The sequence below is a fragment of the Carassius gibelio genome, chromosome A22 (genome assembly GCF_023724105.1).
Source record: "Carassius gibelio isolate Cgi1373 ecotype wild population from Czech Republic chromosome A22, carGib1.2-hapl.c, whole genome shotgun sequence".
Lineage (NCBI taxonomy): Eukaryota > Metazoa > Chordata > Actinopteri > Cypriniformes > Cyprinidae > Carassius > Carassius gibelio.
Window position 1 is genome coordinate 3,918,486 of NC_068392.1, and position 21,537 is coordinate 3,940,022.

Below are 21,537 nucleotides of genomic sequence, written 5' to 3' on the forward strand. Positions count from 1 at the left end.
TCTATATATCGGGATCTTAAAGTGGTGGGGCACGCCTGTTCAGTGAATGGATCAGAGGTAGGTGGGGGGAAACAGCCGAGCAACAGAGAAGGACAGCAGCTTGTAAGTGTTTTGTCTCTTTTTCTCATTAGACTACTGTGTGATCGTCATTGCTAGGAAAGGTTTGGTTTAAATTGTGTGTCTTACCCTGGTAAATACGTGCTGAAAGTGGCGCTTGGTTTCGCGTTTGCCTATTGCGGGACTGCCCAGTTTTGGTCTGCTAAATAGTGAGGCGTGGCCAGCAGACTTCAATCACAGGTAATCAGGCAAATACAAAAGCGGTAGGTTTCACCGCGGCAGCCCTCGTGTGAAGACCGACAAGTGTAAAGACCATCGACTCTACCTGCGCGACTCCACCGAGCAAGGACACCGACAGGGCACTTGAGGATTGCTTTTCTCCCCTTTCTTTAGTTTTTGCCCTTATGAAACAAAAATATATTGCAGTATATTGGAAAATATCATGTAATATATTAGGCATATATTCTTATAAATATTTATTTTTTCCAATATATTGCAATATATTGAAAGTGGCAATCATTTGTATATTTTGCAATATATTATATAATATATGTATCATCAATATATTATTAAATGTATTCAAATATATAATATTTTAGAAAATAAAAAGGGAATATAATATATTACAATGTATCACAATATATTTTAAGAAATATATTGGTAAATATATTTTCCTTTCGTAAGGGTGTATAGATTGTTCTCAAATAAATTTTTAGGTCACTTGTAGTCACTATGTGCTTTCAGATCTCTACTATCTACTAACTATCTCTACTATCACTCGGAGAGCACGCAATGTACGTCGCAGAAAAGCCTGTCCGACAAACCTACGGCCTGTCCCTCTGACCTCCACTACTACGCTCTCTATTCCAGTTGGTCTCTGAAACTGCCAGTCTGCAGTTAACAAAGCAGACTTCATTGATCTATTGCTACTCATTCCAGTCTCAACCTCATGGCACTGACTGAGACTTGGATCAAACCTGAAGACACTGCCACTACCGCAGCCCTCTCCACTAATTTCACTTGTTCCCACACTCCTGGGAGGGGTGGAGGTACTGGTCTCCTTGTATCAAAATAATGGAAATTTGATCTTCAGCCATCACCTACAGGTAATGAATGGTTCATTTGAATCACATGCCAACTGTAACCCACCCTGTTAAAATCCACTTTATGGTCATTTATCGTCCCCCAGGTCAATTGGGAAACTTCTTGGAGGAGTTGGATGTGCTGCTATCAAACTTTCCTGAAGATGGTACTCCTCTGGTACTGCTTGGTGAATTCAACATCCACCTAGATAAACCCCAGGCTGCTGACTTCAAAACTTATTACTTTTACCTTAACCTTATTTAGACAGAACTCCTTTGCCTTATACAACTCCTTAGCCTTATACAATATTAGGAAGATTAGACCCTTCCTGTCAGAGCAAGCCACCCAACTTCTTGTCCAAGCTCTTGTTCTCTCCAGACTGGACTATTGTAATGTTCTCCTGGGGAGCCTTCCTGCATGTACTGTCAAGCCTCTGCAATTGATCCAGAATGCAGCAGCGAGGGTTGTCTTCAATGAGTCAAAAAAAGCTCACGTTACTCCTCTCCTCATCAGGTTACACTGGCTACCAGTAGCTGCTCGCATCAAATTCAAGGTACTGATGCTTGCCTACAAGACGACCACTGGCACGGCACCAACATACCCAAACTCACTAGTTCAAACTTAAGTGTCCTCCAGAAGTTTGCACTCTGCAAGTTTACGACGCTTTGTGGTGCCATCTCAAAGAAGTTCAAAATCACTCTCACGGACCTTTTCCTGGACTGTGTCCAGCTGGTGGAATGACCTCCCAATCTCAATTCGTACAGCTGAGTCTTTACTCATTTTCAAGAAACATCTAAACTAAATAGGATAAGGTTGACTAAATATGATTAAAAAAAACTAACAAGGACATTTAAGCCGGTTTTTAAGACTAAAATTGAAAATAGTTGACAAAATCAACAGTATTCAAAACATTCCTCATCTATGGTGTTTTTTTCAACAGGGAGGAAACTTTTAGACAACTGTCCAACGTTGTTTCCAATTTATGTTTCTGAAACTTAAATTATTATTTTTTTGCAATCAGTTCATGCAGTAGAGTACAGAAATGGATTAGGGCCAAGCTATAATAAAAAATAAATAAAATAAAAACATCTTGAAATTAAAGTCATTATATTGCGAGATTAAACTCGTTAAATTTTAAGAATTTTTTTTTCTATAAAATGTTGAGAATTAAATTATGAGAAAAAAGTCATTGTGTTTCGAGGGAGAAAAAAAACTTGTTAAATTTCATGAAAAAAATAAATAAATATAATGCTGAGAATAAATCCAGTCGTGTCATGTTCATTTGATATCAATGGACAAGCCTGCATTCGCAGCAATGCTCTCTAAGTAAAATAAAACTTTAATAAAATGTTTTAATAAAACAACTAATCTTGAGATTAAAGTTGCTAAATTTCGAGATTAAACTCATTACATTTCGAGAATAAAGTTGTTATATTTCAAGAACAAATTCATTAAATTATAAGAAAAATAGGTAGTTAAATTGTGAGAAACTTGTCAAAAAGTTTTACTGGAATGATCAATATAGATTTTTAATCAAATCTAAAGGGCCTCTAATGGAGATGTTGCAAAATTGAATGAAGACAAAGAGGCACAGTATCATCAGCTGACCTGTTGATGATGCAGATGATGGCCGAATAAAAAGATGACTTAAAGATAAGTAATCACTTAATGATTTTCATAACAACTGAAGTTAAGGCCACTGGTCTGTAATCATCTAAACAGTTAACATTTGGCTTTTTTGGCACTGGAATTAAAACAGCTGCTTGAAAAAAAATGTGGGTCTTAATTATATCAAGGGGGAGTCGTGGCCTAGTGGTTAGAGAGTTTGACTCCTAACCCTAGGGTTGTGGGTTTGAATCTCGGGCTGACAAAACCATGACTTCAGGCACCGATCCCCCAACTGCTCCCCGGGCACCAAAGCATCAATGGCTGCCCAATGCTCCGGGTGTGTGTTCAGAGTGTGTGTGTGCACTTTGGATGGGTTAAATGCAGAGCACAAATTCTGAGTATGGGTCACCATACTTGGCTGATTGTCACTTCACTTGTATTGTAAGCTATATAACTTTAATTGTAGGAGCAATCCTTTTAATATCCAACTTAATACATTTGAACAGTATAAAAAGATCTTAACTGTTTCCATTTTATGTTTCTGTACCTTAAAGAAAACAGTTTATAAAAGTGATGTCCTTCAATGCATGGTACATATTGTTACCTCAGTGTCTTTCCACTGAATCATGTGCTGAAAGCAGATGTAAACTCCCATCAGAAACTAAACTATAACATCATTTGACCACTAGACGGAAGAATAATAATAAACAAAAATGTTTCCCACTACTTCAGTAGGTGGAGCTATTTACACTGGCCAAAATTACAATTTCTACATATAATAAGGATATAAAGTACACCTCTTTTTAAAAAGTAAATTAGCATACAAAAACCATAAATCATTTACCATGGTATGCATAGTTTTTAATATGAAATATTATATGTAAGACGTTTTTTTTTTTTGATGACAGACATCTGATAACATTATTGCCACACTTTTACAGTCGTGAAATACATCTTCGAAATTGGCATTTTCCCATTGCAAAATTGCAAGGACAAAACAGCCCTCATAGCACACCTTCATCATGGAGACGTCTACTTCTCGTCTGCAGATGTATGTTTTTAGAGTGTTTGCTTTAACAGACATCTTGCATTTGTTTTTGATTTAACTGATAGATGGCTCCATCTGGTGGATTTTTAAGGAACAATTGTATAAACAGCATTAGCACTGTGATCTCAACCTACTAACTCTCTCACTGGACCTCAACCAGTCACTGTTGGAAAGAGTAAGTGAAGTATTTTTAACAGTGGACAGTTTTAACTGCTCAGGACAAACAAGGGACTCATGAACAACCATCACAAAACACACATCAGTCATTGATCTCCCAGGTTACAACACCGTATCAAGAGTACGCCAAATAATTGTCTTGTGGACAACATGTAATCATCTGTTATGTAAAGTAGCTTATTCTAGTGAGTGCTATAAAAAACATGCAATATGTCTCAAGGTGAATGCAAACTTCAAAATGCTATACATAATACTCGACTCATGTATTGGCTATTTTGAAAACAACAAGTGTGCACCATGCCGATAAAATATTTTAGAGATAAGCTTAACTGAGCAGCAAAGCTGAGCAAAACTATTAGATAATAACAGCATAATATAAAATTACATACTTTTCAAGTCCCTGAAATTAACATTTTAAAACTGCAGCATTTTGCATGAATATTTGTGTATGAATAATCAGTGGTTTAAGTGCTTTGACTACAGACAGTTGCGAGAGAGAAGAGAATGTGGACAGCCGCTGGACATTCATTTGCTTTATTAGCGTTGCATCAGGCTCAAAATGGTAAATACAAATAATATTCAGCTGAGGGTGAAATAAAATAAACCTGACACATTTAGAAATATAAAATACAAAACAAAAGAAAACAATTAAAATACAAAAATAATAAATCAAATCACCAATAAATTTACATTAACAGTGACTCAAGAGAAAAAGATAAGCAGGATCCACTCAAAAAATACAAAAATATAGAAATTCAATGTCAGTAGAATTAAGTGTAATCAATTTGTATACCATAAAAATAAGTCGCAGTTCCTAATAAAAGCAAATAGAAACAAAAAATTATATTTAAAAAATTGTTGACAAACTTTCCTTGCAGTAAAAGCATCACAACAAACTTTTCAGAAATTAACATTCAACTGGACAATTCAGGAATTATACTAATGTTTCCAGACATTTTTAGTAGTGAAGAAAATGTCACATGCCACGTTATATGAAAAACAAACATGGAAGACAAACACTGTCTCTCATTCAACACAAAACTAATAATGAACTAATGAAACAGCCAGCAGTTTATCCAGTAGACGCATGCAATTAGTAATATGTATTAAAAGTGAAATATCAATTCAATTTACCTGGATGCAGAGGATTTTAATTTAGTTTCCATTTATTTTGAATAATGATAATGTTATATAATGTCATGAATAATGGTTTGAGAGGAAGCTGCTGGAAGTGTCCTCAAGCTTTCTTTTACATATATATATATATATATATATATATATATATATATATATATATATATATATATATATATAGAGAGAGAGAGAGAGAGAGAGAGAGAGAGAGAGAGAGAGAGAGAGAGAGAGAGTGAAGAACTCTGAATATTCAGAAGTTCTCTGTATATGTAACAGATGAACACAATATTATAAATGTTAAGAACACTTCTAATTATCTCAAGTGTGTGTTATGAATCATTGTTAATGATGATAAATGAACTTCTGACTTGAGTAACTCGCCAGAGTCAGTCATCAGCTGTCACAGAAGCTCACACTGTGGAAACAGAAATACAGAACAAAGATCATAAATCAATAAAAGAAACAATCATTTGTTCCAATCTGCTTAATGATTTTTCATATCACTGCCGTGTTTAATATTTGTGTGTTGATGTTTCTTTCACAATGCTACTTAATAAAGAAGCACAATGTTTCCTCACACTGTATCATCTATAATACTTACAAACTTGAGTTTTTTTCTTGTAGAAAATTCCACCAACAACAGCTAAAGCCGCCAGCAGACCAGTACCAATAACAATCCCTGCTATTTGACCTGCAGACAGAGCTTGAGTCTCACCTGGAGTCTCACCTGAGGTAACTGGAGACAGAGAGGCATTAGTGTAAAACACAGTAACACTGACAGGGATGGAGTTCGCATAGCTATCGGTTTCTATTAGATTATTCTACACTGTACAAAAAAAAAAAAAAAAGGTTATAAATGAAAAATAGATTGGAAATTTTTTTACAAGAAAATACTTTCAGATTTCTACTTCAACAGTAACAGCTAACAGTTGTTACTATGCTTTTACACCATCAGGTGTCAGGGACCAGCAACTGTTTGGTCACCAACATTTCTGGGTAACTATCCCTCAAAGAGTGAAAAACTTTATTTTGCTTTCTTATGAGAAGTTCTTATGAGAGAAATATTATATATATATATATATATATATATATATATATATATATATATATATATTTTTTTTTTTTTTTTTTTTTTATTATATATATATAACAGGATGGATATAATTCAAACTTCCACTGTATCACATCATATCTCTGTGATGTTACATTCAGATCTTCAGCTAAACCACATTCCAAGTCTAGACGAGATTCCTTGATGAAGTGACAACAAACATCATCAAGAACGTGTTCATAAAATCCTGTTGTCAACTGTAATATTTTCTTTAGTGTTACTTAGAATAATAAAATAGAGTAAATGTTGATTTCTATGCAGTACCAACAGTTGCTGAGTTCAGAGTTTACACAGGATTTGGGCTGTGAGTTTGCTGTAGGATATTCTTTCAGTTTCACTGTAATTGTGTATTCTGAAATATACTGTTGAATTGTCTGTGATCACATGGCTTCGGTTTTGAGAGGTATTTAAGATTCATTTTTTGGGGGAAAATATCCTGCCACCCATCTACATACAGTTTTATTATAACACTACGCTAAAACATTTAACTGTTAGATTTCAGAGCATTTAAATTGTGAGAAGCTATGTACATAAGTTAATGATAACACTCACAATACACTAGACACTCACCTGTGACTTTGAATGTCTTCGTAAAGGTGTTGATGTCGTTGGTTACTTCATAAACTCCATAGTCTGTGGGTTTGAAGTTTGTGATGGTGAGATCTCCAGTCTGACGGTCCACTTTCAGTCTGCCTTTGAATTCCTCATTTTGAGTGTCATATGTTATGGGATCACTGTTATATTCTACTCTAGCTATGAGGGCATTTTTAGTTTTGAACATCCAGTCCATCACATTTTCTTTCTTTATATCAGTGAGACCAGTTTGTAGAGTAACTGTTTCTCCTTCATTCACTTTTTTCACTATTTCATTTGTTTCACCAAACACACCTAAAAATCAAAGAGGAACAGTTACACAGACAAAACATACAATTAAAATTGCATGTGATTTCATTGGCTGCATTAGCACATGCTGTAAAATGCTTTTAGAGGCTGCATACTGAGGCATCAATGCAGGTCTGAAGCCTACGTTTAACATCTTCATCTGAACAAATTTTAGTAAACAGTACATATTTAAATTAAACAACAATAATGTGCACAGTGTTAAGGTTTGGGATTCCCATTATGTGCTCTTAAATTACATAACTATATGTGTCACTATGTGAAGAGACCACACAAAAAACAAACGAAGGAAGAGTATTTGTCATAAAGGCCTTGCCAATCTGATTAGTATTTTAAAGAGCAGATTGTTTATATAACAAAAACAAAACAAACTTAATTTTCCGTTTATATTATTATTACATTTCAAATATTTATATAAAGCGTGAATAAGACAATAGAAAGCAATTCCGGACACAAAGTGAAACCGAAAGAACATTACCTTTCATAAACAATACGAACATGGAACATAATACAATCTTTTCCATAGTGCTGTAGATTTCAGTAAAACTGGAGATTCCGAAGGCGGAAATTGGATATTATTTGTAATCTGCTCCGGGGTGTTTGTAGGTGTGTTCTAGTCACACGCACTCAAACCGATCGACAGAAACAATCACTGAAAATAGACAGAAGATCAACGAAGAAAATGTATATATACTAAAAATGTACTTAAGAATTTTCTTGATTATATATATGTACTGCTGAAAGACTTTATGGGTCTTTGTTTTATTATTATTATTATTATTATTATTATAGAAGGAAAAAAAAGTGCGAAGTATCTAACAACAGCCGCGTGTTCTTCTTTTGATATGTTTTTTGGTTGGCAAACCCGGATATAGGTGCAGGGCCGCCACCTACCGGACTGGAGTGTGGAACAATCGCTCGTAAAAGGACACAAAGGAAGAACAACAAAAAGGTTAGTTTTGATAATATGTTATGTAAATGATTGAATGAATGAATGAATAAATAAATAGTTTACGTATAGTTTTTATATTCGGACTGAATAAAAAAAAATAAAAAAAACATTTACAAATATTTTTTTATACTGTGTCCAATAAAAGGAAGGTAGCATGCAGACAAATTACATATAATGGAGACCGAGGCAATTGTAACAATTTCTTTTTCTTAAATTTTCCTTCATAACTCACATATTTTAAAAAAAATAATAATAAAAAATATGTGCAATAATTAATAATACAATTGGAGGGGGCTATTGTAACAGTTTATGTGCACAATTGCAACACTGAAAAACAAGCAAAATTAAACCACGGTTTCTCAAATAAAAGCATACCTCAAAGTAATAACTTTACTGCTGTATTTTATTTTATTTTATTTATTGTGGTTCAAATTATTTTAGATCAGACATCATATACATTCAAAATGCAAATGTCTTTTTTTTTTTTTTTTTTTTTTTTTTTTTTGCCAAAAGGCAAGGCAACTATACTAGTGGTAACTCAATTTTAATTATTTAATATATATGTTACACATTTTTGGGTAAACTATCCTTTAAGCAACCAGTAGTGGGAAGGTCCACTATTGACCTAACTGGCAGCCACTGGTAAGCAGCAGGCTGCTGGCAGTGTGAATTCAGCTTTCGGTTACATGTTTGACAACTCAAATGAGCAAATGATAATGATACTTTAATGACAGTTACAAAACAGCTTATAAACTGAAAACAATGAAACAAAAAGAAGTAATGTTGTCTTAAAATGTTAAAGAGGCATGATAATCAAGCACACAACAGTCAAACAAATAAGAAACACATATGTTTCCAGAGCATGAGTTTTACAATGGTTGTTTTTGCTGTGTCTGCAGTAACTTCCACCAAGTGTTTCCTGTATTTGCAACACCCTGGTCAGGAGGAATCTTGCACCATTTCTCTTTACAAAAATAAAACTGTGTTTCAGTTCAGCAATAATCTTATAATATGAGTATCTTCAGAATGTGTATTTTCTTCTTTTAAATTAAAAAAAATAATGTACTTCTGTGTTTAATTTTTCCTTCATCTGTCTTCATCTTCATCTCTCCTTAATGCATATGGCTTCTTATGTAGTGTATTTCAACGCTATTTTTGTTTAGAAATAACCAGATTTTCTTTCAGAGATTAAGATTTTGGCTGACACTGACACAAACAGAAGCAGAAGCAAAGCTGAACTTTCTCTTTTTATTGGCACAGCATATAACAGTGCATCAACATCAAGGTTACTTCTAGAAACACCTTTTAAAAGAAATAATGTCCAGCTTTATTTAAATCAACAAACTAGTTGTGAATAGGAAACTGAATTTAGCAACTTCTCCAGTCTTGTCACATTGTTTGGACTCCTAGTTAGTGGGCTCCTGACTCTTTCGGTCATTATACTTTTTCAACTCTGTATAAATATTTCCACAATGTGTTCAGTGAAGTCATGAAAACATATACATTGTTAGTGTTTAATTTGAGTATTTATTTATTTGTTGATGTAGCTGCTATCAGATTAAATTCTATCACCAGTTTATGCTGAAATTCAGGCAGAAGTAGATGAGGTTCCCATTGAGACTTCCCTTTTTTTGACCTGAAATTGCTTCTTGCAATATTTAATTTAATTTTATTTAATTTAATTTTTCATTTAGAAACTGAAGAATAAGCTAGAGTATTTGTTTCTAGACTAGATTTCTAAACGAATCTAACCCACACAAGAGTCGTAAATCAATACAGTATCATTAATGTGATGGCAGACAGCCTTGTGACAACATGAGAGACTGTGGTTTAGGGGAAAAAAAAGAACAGCAGCACAGAAGTACAACCCACAACAGACACATACTAACAGACCAGAGCAGTTTTCTTCTCAGTGATAATAAACGCTCTACAGGACTTATACATTTCTCCTTTGCTGTAGAAAATGTTTTGTTTATTTATTATTTGCTGTTTGTTCTTTTGGCATCTGGTTGGTAAGTTTCAAATACTTTTTATAGTTTCAATTTTTCCAGAATCATAAATCAAACTATAAAATCACTGTGAGATCTAGTCTGTGTTTGGTTAATGTTCTAGATGTTGATTGGAAACATAACATCTGCAACATAAAGCTTATGTTAGAATTTCAGAACAGAAAGGGCATGAAGCTAATTTAAAAATGTAAAATAAAAATTAAACACAACTTTTCCACTTTCTAAAAGCTGAATGTACATATGCAGATGATGCAGTATAACTGGTTTAACTGATTTATGTCAGTTTGGTCAGATAATGCAGAGTATGTGTCATTCAGCTCATCTAGAGATTCTGTGGATCAAGGGTCTTTGTTGTTTGCTCCTGAAATAACTGATCATTGTAAATGCCAGTCTGAAAGAAGATCATTCTGTTGTGTTTTGATGAAAACTGAAAAAGGCTGTTAGATTATATATTTGTATTATTTTATCCCCTTGTTGTGATTTGTTAAACATCTTCTGAAGGACATCTTTTAGAGTGCACACCATTTTTAATTTTATTATTATTATTTTTTATTTTGATGAACATGGAAATAAAAATATATTGTTGATTGAATAAAACATACTAATGAAAGCACAACAGTAGAAGAACTAGTGTGTTGTCGTTTTTAGAGTCTCATTTTAATGTCAAAGCTAAAAGTTTGTGGTAATTGCAAAAGTACAAGCTTAAAATTATAGCTTAATTAAATACATGTTAAGTTTTTACTTGACAACTTCAATATACAACTGAGAAACTTTGTCTATTTTCCAGTGTTTGGTGATACAGATGTAGTGAAGATGGTGACGGAGGGAGATTCAGTCACTCTAGAGTCTGGTGTTTCTGAACTAAAGCCACATGATCTGATAACATGGACATTTGGACGTCCAGAGACTCGTATAGCTTCATTTAATAAAGACACTGGAAGCTTCTCTACACCTGATGAGAGATTCAGAGACAGACTGAAGCTGGATCATCAGACTGGATCTCTGACCATCACAAACACCAGAAGCACAGACTCTGGACTTTATAAAATAACCATCAGAGGCACGAACCCGAGCACAAACAGATTCAATGTTACTGTCTATGGTGAGTCACAACTACAGGTGTGCTTGTTCGGTTTACTTTTATTAAAACTAACAGAGAAGCATACTGTATGATCACATATTATGTGATGAATGTTTGCAGTGTCTCAGACACACAAATTAATTTAATTCACAGATAAAAAAAAAAAAAAAAAAACTAACTTAGACTTGTCATGGCACTTGTATACTGTTGTTGTTCTCTTGTTGACCTGACTGCTTCTATTGTTCTCATTTGTAAGTAGCTTTGGATAAAATGATTAAATGTAAATGTAAAATTAATCTGTTTTATTTTGTGGTTGAATCCATTTACCTGTCAACAACCACATAGTACTTAGAAGTGAGTTTTGCACAGATACTTATAATATTTCTTTAAAAAAATATAGAAAAATCTAGTTTCGCGTGGTTTAAAATGAGTATAATATAAAGTTCATAACTTTTTAGGATAAAAAAAAGAGTCACCAATATTGAGATACATTAAATACAAATCATCTGACGAGATGATGGTGTTTAATAGTGAAAAACACTTTTCCATTTTTTTTTAGTCTTTAACAGGATTGATAAATTATATAGTGGGATCCACAGGCATTACATCAACCTACACGCCACAGAGGAAGAACTGAGCCCAGAGAGACAAATGACTGAATATCAAGAAGCATTTCAAGTAAAAAATGTCTTGTCAAATATTTCTTACATATTCTTATCTTTATTTCAGCTCGTCTGCCTGTTCCTGTCATCAGCAGAGACTCATCTTCATCCTCCTCACCCTCGGAGCAGAATTGTTCATTGGTGTGTTCAGTGGTGAATGTGGGTCATGTGACTCTCTCCTGGTACAAAGGAAACAGTTTATTGTCCAGCATCAGTGTGTCTGATCTCAGCATCAGTCTCTCTCTACCTCTGGAGGTGGAATATCAGGATAAAAACAGCTACAGCTGTGTGCTCAACAATCCCATCAGCAACCAGACTCAACATCTGGACATCACTCAGCTCTGTCACACATCTGCAGGTATGTGAATTGTAAAATGTTGTGCCATCTTTTGATAGCAAAACGTTCATCTGAAGTAGCATATACATACATCACAAGCTAGTGTTTGTTGTAGATCAGATACATTCACTCACACGAATGACTCTCTTCAGCTGCTAAAACACCAGGTCTGCAATCCGCTTCAAACTCTTCTTCACCTCCTTTAGGCTCTGGATCTCTGATAGTGTTGTTCTCTGCTGCTGCTGCCGCCATATCTCTGTTGCTTTTAGCTGCAGTCGTGGTCTTATGGATCTACAAGAGACACAGAAAAACAGACCAAGAAGGCAAGAGTTGCCTATTGCTGACATATCTGTAAAATTATCAAAATAATAATAATAAAACACACAAAAAGAAATAATCAAGTATTTTTAGAAAGAAACAAATTTAAGAATGAGTTTTGTTGACGTTTTTGTGTTGATTTAATTATTCCTGTTGAAACAGACCAGACTCGTAATGAAGACATCACTTACGCTGATCCAACGTTCTACCAACGAAAAGCACAGAAATCGGTAAGACAATTTATAACTACGTCATTAATGCATATTTATTATTTTATTTGTATACAATATAACTTAGCCAAAACATCCATCCCTTGTTTTTTTCTGTAAAAATAAAAACAATAATGAAAATTATAATAATAATTAATAAAGACTTATATTAATAATAATAAATTTTATTAGTAGTATTATTTGTAACTATGAATTGTCATCATCATTATTAAGTAAATACTCTATTATTTGAAACTAATGTACATCATATATAATATTCTAAATTTATTCTGACACTTCCTACAAGAAACCAGCGTGACTGTAGGGGATTTGAAAGGAACTGATTTCATACATCTGCTAAAAATGTCTCAACAGTATAAATGTCAACCAGAAAAAGATGAAGTTATTTCTGAAAAAAAGATCCTGAAGCAAGGATGGTTAACATGAAAACGGGACGTTCACTAAGGCCCAGACTGATTAAAATAAAAAATAGTTAGTACAGTATACTCGACACAGCTCCATGTCAGATTTTAATCACGCAAACATTTATGCTTAGTCACAAATGCAAACAAATAACTCATTTTCCCTTTAGCTTTAGAATATGTTTGTGTAAAGAAGCTGTTATTGAAGACCTTTCTAACGGCCCTAAATGTGGGGATGATACTGATACTTATACGAAATGTCAGTTTAGAGATTTTGCTATATAGTTTATATTCATGTAACATTGTAAATATATCCACTTACACAGTATTGCTTACATTTACGGACATGTTAGAGTAACAAAGAATAATGGAAAATAAATAGCTCTATTAAAGGCAATACTTGCACCTGAAGCTCATGCACAGAAATGAATGAGTTTAGGTCATAACTTTCGGCAGGTATTAATGTGAACAGTTGTTTTTTTGTTTTTGTTTTTTTTTGAATGTAAACAGTTGGGAGAAAATCGAATGTGTAAATTTATTTGATTTGTGCATTAGGTCTTAAAGTGACAGCAGCCTAACACTCACTGCGGTTGACTGAAGAACTCTAGTAGCTTTAATAATGATCAATCTATATTTTATACAGTGAAGACTATGCAGTATTTTAGATTCTGAAGTATTTTTATTTCATCTTTATTTTGATAGTATAACAACCTTATTTTCAGCACAAAAAAGTCATATGACCGACCCATGGCTTCAAGTTTAAATTTATGCATTTAGCAGTTGCTTTTATCCGAAGCGACTTACAGTGCATTCAGGCTATCAATTTTTTACCTATCATGTGTTCCCGGGGAATCGAACCACCAACCTTGCGCTTCATAAAGCAATGCTCTACCACTTGAGTTACAGGAACACTAAACTAAACTAAATAAAAATAAAAAGGAACTAAAGTTTAGATTTGAAAACAGTTTTTTCAATAAAGAAATTACCAAAGAGAAGGAAGAGAGAGGAAAGACAAATGGTCAGGGTCTGATACAGATCTCTCAACTTCACAAAAACAACCGTTAAACCACTTCTAACAGTTAAAATGTTAGTTAAGTGTTTTAAACGGTTTCAAAAAAGCAAATGTGAGAAAAAAAGTTGCACATTTCTGCTGACTTATTCATAAATGGGTGTGATAAAGAAAACACCAAAAATGTCACTTCTGTCTTGTATAATGAGATAGGTTACTTTTTTTTTTTTTTGCTGTGTAGAATTTACTAAAACAATTGGAAAAACCTGAATTAAACACCCATATAAATATATGTGTTTAATATATGTGAATAGCCTTTGTATATTTATGCAATTATATATATATATATATATATATATATATATATATATATATATATATATATAAATAGAGATTTTTGCTCTTACTGCCCTGCACAACTTATAGCATGCTGAAGACCACTCTGCATGTTTGATATGTTAAAAAACAATACATTTTTACAACTGATTTAGAAAACTGAGCTGATCTGATGTGTCTCTTCGTATCTTCTCTTTTATCGTGTGTTTCAGGAAGTCAAGCAGGAGGAAGAGGTGGTGTACGCAGGCGTCGTCATCAAACGTTGATCAAACAGTTCATTTATGATGTTGCGATCACAGACAGAACTGTTTACTTTGGATTATGAAGAATTATAAAGCTGTATCTGTGCCAAATTGTTTTTTTTTCATATTTCTATTGTCCAGAAAGTATTCATGCACATATGAAGTCACTGCAGCAGTGTTAAAGCATTAGCTACTAGCTTGAAACTCATCATTATGAAGCTATGTTAAATCTTTTAATAAAGTCAGACCCAGGGTTATATATTGTATTTATTTTTCATCAATTAAATATTTGCTATCTTACATTCTGTGTGACTTTTTTCAGAATCTGTTCAAAAACATCATAAATGATGAGCATTGTGTTCTAGACAGTTAGTGTTAGTTAGCCAAGACAAACCCAGTTTTCATTAGACGTGGGAGCTTGTCAGCAGCAATATCCTCGTGGGCAGCATGTCAACATCTAGCGGTGTTGCGCTTTGGGTGTCTCAAGTTCGAGTCCCAGCTTGTGGACCTTTCACAATCCCTTCTCCCCTTCTCTTTCACTTCGCCTTCTGTCTAAATATCCTATCACACAAATGCCAAAAATAAATATAAAAAAATAACTGCAAAAAAAGAAGAAGTGGGAACTCAACAAAGACTGATGGGTGTGTGTCTCATCATCAAATGACATTTGACCATCATTAACTTTTTTATCATTAATCACTTAATCACACTTTCCATTCCGTCCGAAAATCTAACGGTTTTTATGAGTGGGTTTCTGAGTGCCTTGTGTTTAATCTGTCCTCTGACTATCTGTCCTCTACTAGCAAGTCTCTGACTATCACAGAAACAGATGCCAGCTCTGTAACAGCAATAGCTCTGTAGGCACAGCGAGCTTAGTGATTTGAAGGAACCAACACATCAACTATGTGCTCTTTTACTTTTGAAATCTTTATTAATCACTCTCTCTTTTAATTTAGACTTTATTTAGGCCTTCATAACTTGTCTTTATAGGATAGTGTAACTCTAGCAAATAATCAGTCAACCTGTTGTTATTCTAAAGCTTACTAGGGCTGGACGATATGAACTAAAATGAACCAAATGAACCAAAACCTTAATTAATTGAACATTTTTTTTTTATATATAATTATTATTTTCTTTTAGCCCTCATAGTTCAGTGACAAAGTTTGTACTATAAATAAACTCAACTATTGAAGGTGGGATATTTTTTTTTTCTAATGAAAGAGTGCATTGTGATTTTAAAATAATTGAGGGAAACAAAAACTATTTATGGTTATTTATTTAACATTTCAAACAACTGAAATCAAAGCACAGAGAACACTGCTTGAAATGAAAAACATCACATTAGAGTTTAAATGTCAAAAGTAGAAAATAACTTCTCTTATAAAGTATCTTTTATAAATAAATGTTATTTTAATAATGCACTGTAAAAGTATGAAGAAATGCCACTTAAACTCTTCAATATCTGATTAATAACACTTCTAGAGCATTTTTTATTCCTTCTCTAATTATGACTCAATGTAGCATTTTGATACATTGAAGTTTACACTTTAATATCAAGCACATTGCAACATTATAAAATATACTTTATGAGCTTTATGTGTGCTGAAATATTATATTATATATTATATATTATTTATATTGCACATTTTTATACATACATCACAAACAAAAACACATGTAACACATGCTTAACAAGAACACCAGCACATAAAATAAAAGTACAATAAAAACAAATATAAAAACATGCAGACATTACCATTTATGACACATACAGACAAAGAAAGAATTGCCTAATTAGATTATTGAATATTGTAGCATTGTGTCTGTTTAACTGATGTAATACTTGATAGCAAGTGTGTGGCGCCGATACAGGATGGCTGCCTCCGTGACGTGCTCTGCATATGTTTTTGTGTTTTTGTTAGTTTGTCCTGTCTTTAGTTATATTCCTGCCATCAGTTTCACCAGGGAAGAACTGCTGAACATTCGGCAGAACGCACCACAAGATGTTTTTCCGGATTTCAATTATTCAGATGTTTTAGTGAACGTTGTTACAGAGATGGGGACTCGAGTTTGAGACTCGGACTCGAGTGCGACTTAAGTCGCACAAACAGTGACTTCAGACTCGACTTGAGACTCGTCCTCGAAAGACTTCAGACTCGACTCGGACTCGAGCTCCGGGACTCGTGAACAATGTTAATTTTTAGTAAACGTCAGATGAGCTCGCTGTTAGAGTTGTGACGTTCGCGAACGAACCGATTCTTTTGAACGGCTCATAAACATGAACGATGGGAGCCGAGTCACGGCTGGAGGGGAGCCGTTCTTTCTGTCGCTCTTTTTTCCTATGCGTGTTTCAGAGCGCGTGTTTCACACAGATGCACACAAATGAGCTCCTCCGCGAGACAGAACAGTTATAGGGGGAGGGGCGCACCCAGCGCAGGCCAACCCTTTATAGCGTGATGATATTAGTTATTAGTTGTGCACGCATCCTTCACGTGAGTACTCTAGTGGAAAAAAACCTGCGTGCCTCTGTCATTGGGTAGGAGCGGAGCCATGACGTTTTGCACAGATATTCATTGCAGCCCACTTTGTTATTGTTCATTGACTTGAAGGGGCTGATGTCCTATTTGCAAAGTTTACAGTAGCAATAGTATGTAGACATTTCCATTTTATTTATTCGAATTTTATCTACTTTAAATATTTTTGGTTCTCTATCAAAATGTTCTTGTGTGGAAGTGTTTGTAGTAAAAGCTGTTTTGCACAGAAATTCATTGCAGCCGGCTTTGTTTTTGATGTTTATTTGTGAGTAGGTATTGTTGTTGTGAGGATGGGTTTGGGACGAACTCAGATGCAGACAGGATGTACTGAACACAAGATTTATTATACAAAAAGGGGAAAAACAAAACCCACGAGGGGGAAAACAAGGGCTAGGGTGAACACTAAAAGAATTCTACAAAACACAATAAACAAGGTAAACAAAGACTCTGAACACTAAATACTAACAAACACTCACTGCAAGACAAAGACTTCTTCGAGGGGTTTCTAGGACAAGGTATCTCAGGAGAATGACATGTAGGAACACATAAGTAGAACAATGAACCGACGAAAGACAGAGCACACTAGGAGATCTAAATAGGGGAACAATTAAGACACGACAGGTGGCACAGATACGGCAATCACAACAAGACTAGGATAACAAGGGGGGCGGGGCAAGGGAATGAGACAACACAAGCACATGGCCCAAAGACAAGGCCATGTGCTTGTACACAAAACACGGGTCTGTCATGATCCTGCCTCAAGACTAGAGAAAAGTCGGGACATGAAGGCAGAATCATGACAGAACCCCTCCCTTAAGGAGCGGCTTCCAGACGCTCCCCAAGGGAACATCAAACGCGGGACAAGACTGACTGGGACAGAGACAAAAACCAACAAGACATGACAAATAATAACAAAGGCAAACATGAATAGACAATGACGGGGTTAGGGTGACAAATCAAAAAAAACAAACAGGGAAGGGGAGGGGGCGGGACCACAAAGTTCATGGGGGACAGACCAGGGTGGGTGGGTGGGGTAGGAATCTTAGGAGGACAGGACGAAGGCTGACGACGGGGGGTACGGGCAGGTCTGGGTGGTGAGGGGCGGGGAGGGGTCTCAGGACAACTGACAGGGGACATGACAGGAGCAGACACGGGACGCGGGGGGACATCATCTACTGGACACGGGGGGACAACATCTACTGGACACGGGGGAACAACATCTACTGGACACGGGGGGACGACATCTACGGGACACGGGGGGACGACATCTACTGGACACGGGGGGACAACATCTACTGGACACGGGGGGACAACATCTACTGGACACGGGGGGACAACATCTACTGGACACGGGGGGACGACATCTACTGGACACGGGGGGATGACATCTACTGGACACGGGGGGATGACATCTACGGGACACGGGGAGACGACATCTACGGGACACGGGGAGGCAACGACAGGACACTCGGGATTTCTGGGGACAGGGTCCGGGGACAAGACAGGACTGACGGGGACTTCTAAAATCTGAACAAGACGGGACAAATAATCAGAAAAAGACTTTACAGCTATTACAATGGGCATCTCCTTGCGAGATGAGACCGATTGTAGTAAAGCCTTGGCTGCAGAGTCGGCCGCGGCTCTCTCCTCCGCCCTCGTGACTGCTGACTTAGTGACAGTTCTCATCCTTGCCGGCCCGGGCACGCCAGCGCTCACCGCTGCTGGCTCGGGCACAGTCACCGCTGCTGGCTCGGGCACGCTCTCCGCTGCTGGCTCGGGCACGCTCTCCGCTGCTGGCTCGGGCACGCTCTCCGCTGCTGGCACGGGCACGCCAGCGCTCACCGCTGCTGGCTCGGGCACGCTCACCGCTGCTGGCTCGGGCACGCTCACCGCTGCTGGCTCGGGCACGCTCACCGCTGCTGGCTCGGGCACGCTCACCGCTGCTGGCTCGGGCACGCCAGCTCTCTCCGCTGCTGGCTCGGGCACGCCAGCTCTCTCCGCTGCTGGCTCGGGCACGCCAGCTCTCTCCGCTGCTGGCTCGGGCACGCCAGCTCTCTCCGCTGCTGGCTCGGGCACGCCAGCTCTCTCCGCTGCTGGCTCGGGCACGCCAGCTCTCTCCGCTGCTGGCTCGGGCACGCCAGCTCTCTCTGCTGCTGGCTCGGGAGGAGACAGGGTCACAGGACCGGCAGGCCCCTTCTTCCTCCTCTTCCTCCTCGGGCGCGGTGCAGAGGCTACAGCTGGGTCAGAGGCGGGTTGGGGGAGTTTGGTCTCGGGCAGGGCAGCCTCGGACGCCGAAGACTCTGAAGCTGACTCCCATGAAAGCCGTCTCCCTCGCTTCATGGGGAGACTGCTGGCTGAGGAGGGCACCTCAGGACTCTGGGAGGGGCTTGCCTGACCCCCCAGGGTTGCCACGGCCAGGACACGACCCTCCGGGATCGCCGGCAGCTGGGTAGGTGGGGACCTCTGGGGGGTACCCTGCGGCGCCTCCTGGGAGAACTTCTCCCACAGCCGGGCATAATTGTAGAGAACCCACTCGTTCTCAGGCGAGGATGGCAGGGCAACCCTCTTCTTCTCGGCGGGGGACGACATCCAACACTGTTGGCGGAACTCCAATTGGGATTGAGGAGTGGGGGACATCCTGTCTGCTGAGTTCCTATGTGGTCGGTTCATTCTGTTGTGAGGATGGGTTTGGGACGAACTCAGATGCAGACAGGATGTACTGAACACAAGATTTATTATACAAAAAGGGGAAAAACAAAACCCACGAGGGGGAAAACAAGGGCTAGGGTGAACACTAAAAGAATTCTACAAAACACAATAAACAAGGTAAACAAAGACTCTGAACACTAAATACTAACAAACACTCACTGCAAGACAAAGACTTCTTCGAGGGGTTTCTAGGACAAGGTATCTCAGGAGAATGACATGTAGGAACACATAAGTAGAACAATGAACCGACGAAAGACAGAGCACACTAGGAGATCTAAATAGGGGAACAATTAAGACACGACAGGTGGCACAGATACGGCAATCACAACAAGACTAGGATAACAAGGGGGGCGGGGCAAGGGAATGAGACAACACAAGCACATGGCCCAAAGACAAGGCCATGTGCTTGTACACAAAACACGGGTCTGTCATGATCCTGCCTCAAGACTAGAGAAAAGTCGGGACATGAAGGCAGAATCATGACAATTGTATGAATAACATAAGTCAGCGTAGCTTTGTTCATTCTTAAGCCAGACAAGAGGTGTGCAGCTATACAGCCAGGACAGACACAAGGCCATTACTGAATCCATAAATGCAAAATACAGATATTAACTTAAAAGTAAAGCATTCTTGGTGTTTTTGTCATGTTGCAATAGCCTGTTTACACTGATTATATACCAAAATCAAAGTTGATATTGTATGCTAATAAATAGAGTGGTCATAATAACATATTACATGCTTTGAATTCCTTATATATAGCAATGCAGTGTTCTAAGCAGCTTGGATGGATCGATGTACGTGATGCAACATTTATTATAACCAGAGACTTAATATAATAAAGAGACTTGAGACTTGACTTGGACTCTAGCTCAGAGACTTGAGACTTGACTTGGACTCTAGCTCAGAGACTTGAGACTTGACTTGGACTCTAGCTCAGAGACTTGTGAGCATCTCTGCGTTGTTATCGGAGGAGCGGCGGCGCTGATCAAGCGCTTCAGGACGCGCAGACGGGGCAAGCGAGCGGGAGCGCTCGTCAGACTCAGGAAGCGCGGATTTCGAACGCCGTTGCCTAGCATCCATCTGGCAAATCTCCGCTCTCTACCCAACAAAACGGACGAACTCCTTCTGCTTTCTCGGACAAATAAGGATTTCACACACTCTGCTGCTCTGTGTTTCAGGGAAACCTGGCTGAATGACACCATACCGGACAGCGCGCTCCATCTGCTGGGCTTTCAGCTGTTTAGAGCGGATCGCGAATCAGAATCCACGGGGAAATCGCGCGGCGGCGGGACATGCTTTTACATCAATGAACGGTGGTGTACAGATGTAACTGTGTTAAAGAAGGCGTTCTGCTCAAATCTCGAAACACTCTTCATTAACTGCAAGCCGTTCTATTCGCCGCGGGAGTTTCATTCGTTCATTCTGGTCAGTGTTTACATCCATCCGCAAGCTCATGTGAGCTCAGCTATACAGAAACTCGCTGATCAGATCACAGAGACAGAACAACAACACCCGGACTCTGTTTTAATCATTCTCGGGGACTTTAATAAAGCCAATCTGTCCCGTGAACTGCCAAAATACAGACAGCATGTTACATGT

General features: G+C 37.5%; 1 protein-coding gene and 2 long non-coding RNA genes across 3 annotated transcripts in view; 1 reads left to right on the forward strand and 2 right to left on the reverse strand.

Moving 5' to 3' along the window:
* LOC127942859 (uncharacterized) overlaps window positions 1-21,537 on the reverse strand; it is a 226,010-nt gene that overhangs the window by 100,635 nt on the left and 103,838 nt on the right. The gene's annotated exons all lie outside the window — the stretch shown is intronic.
* On the forward strand, window positions 12,585-14,997 carry LOC127942898 (uncharacterized). The gene is made up of 2 exons (XR_008149464.1): window positions 12,585-12,707; window positions 14,666-14,997. It is a non-coding gene; the product is annotated as an uncharacterized LOC127942898 (long non-coding RNA).
* Window positions 17,555-20,420, reverse strand: LOC127942901 (uncharacterized). The gene is made up of 2 exons (XR_008149471.1): window positions 20,025-20,420; window positions 17,555-17,631 (listed from the first exon to the last, which is right to left on the reverse strand). It is a non-coding gene; the product is annotated as an uncharacterized LOC127942901 (long non-coding RNA).